Genomic DNA, 1,760 nt, shown 5'->3' with positions numbered 1-1,760 from the left:
GTTCGGCGATGTTTACAAAGGCGAGCTGAGCGATCATCGCGTCGTGGCGGTCAAGTGTTTGAAGAATGTCACCGGCGGCGACCCCGAGTTCTGGGCGGAAGTCACCATCATCGCCCGGATGCACCACCTCAACTTGGTCAGGCTATGGGGGTTCTGCGCTGAGAAAGGAAAGAGAATCCTGGTCTACGAGTACGTCCCCAATGGCTCCCTTGACAAGTACATCTTTAATCGGGGACGTGGCAATTTCACCGAGAGTGACGAGATGGAAATGGACCCTGTTTCGGAGAACGGCCAGAACCCGATTCTGGACTGGAACGTCCGGTACCGGATTGCCCTGGGAGTGGCTAGAGCGATTGCATATTTGCACGAGGAATGCTTGGAGTGGGTTCTGCACTGCGATATTAAGCCGGAGAATATACTATTGGGGGATGACTTCTGCCCCAAGATATCGGATTTCGGATTGGCGAAGCTAAGGAAGAAGGAGGATATGGTAAGCATGTCTCGGATGCGGGGCACCCGTGGGTACATGGCGAATGGGTCAAGATGGAGCCGATAACCTCGAAGGCGGATGTGTACAGCTTTGGGATGGTGTTGTTGGAGATTGTGACCGGAACAAGGAACTTCGAGATGCAGGGGTCGAAGAACAGCGAGGAGTGGTACTTTCCGGGGTGGGCGTTTGAGAAGGTGTTCAAGGAGATAAAGGTGGAGGACATTTTGGACCGTCGGATCAAGCATAGTTATGATAGTCGGGCCCACTTTGGTTTGGTGGATCGGATGGTCAAGACGGCGATGTGGTGCCTCCAAGATCGACCGGAGATGAGGCCATCCATGGGGAAGGTGGCTAAGATGCTGGAAGGAACGGTGGAGATCACAGAGCCACGAAAGCCCACCATCTTCTTCCTTGGAGATGACTAGTTTTTGGCGTCAAAATGCTGACGCCGCTACCATGTCCATGTGTATTATTGATCTAAGTTTTTTATTTTTATTTTTTTAGGCCAAGATGTAATTTCCATTTTCCAGACTATAAAGTTTCTTAAGGCTACGTATGTAATTTCCCCTCAGTTTATGGTGGTGCACCACTACACCTTGGGGTTGAGGTTGGGGTGGAATATATATATATATATATATATATATATATATATATCATGTTTGAAGCTGGGGCAATTGTATTTTTGTTTATTTTTATTTTTAATCTTAAAATTTTAATTTTGTATTTTTAATTAATATATTGACACATGTCGATTTTTTAATGGTGTTGACGTGGTTTTCTGTCAAATTTTGGACGAAATTTAAACAAAAGTACCATCTCCATTTTTATGTAAACCCAAAGTACTTCATGTGATAAAAACTTAACTTAGGAAGGGGGCAAAAAAATAAAGTTGTTAAAATACTTGAGCAAAAAAGTATTTAATCCTTTATTTTATTTGAATTTTAGTTCTTTTTTAAATCTATGCGATTACAATAAACCCCAATGAGATATAAAGAATGTGTCTGATATTGCGACTTCACAGATTAAAAATACAATTTTAAATCAAATCGCAAAAAATGTATCATTTAGAATTGCATTTTATAAAATTGTGATTTAAAAGCGTAACAAAATTTGTTTTTTTTTCTTTTCAAATTGTTGACAAATGAATGCATTTTAAAGACGTGCGATTTTAATTCTAAATGAAAATATGGGCAACATTCTGCATGTTGTTTGAGGATAATGGCATGATCATGGGACCTGCTAGGTGGTTCTTCAAAAACATCTTCAAACT

Source organism: Corylus avellana, chromosome ca10 (genome assembly GCF_901000735.1).
Source record: "Corylus avellana chromosome ca10, CavTom2PMs-1.0".
Taxonomy (NCBI): domain Eukaryota; kingdom Viridiplantae; phylum Streptophyta; class Magnoliopsida; order Fagales; family Betulaceae; genus Corylus; species Corylus avellana.
Note: the sequence above shows the minus strand (reverse complement) of the source record.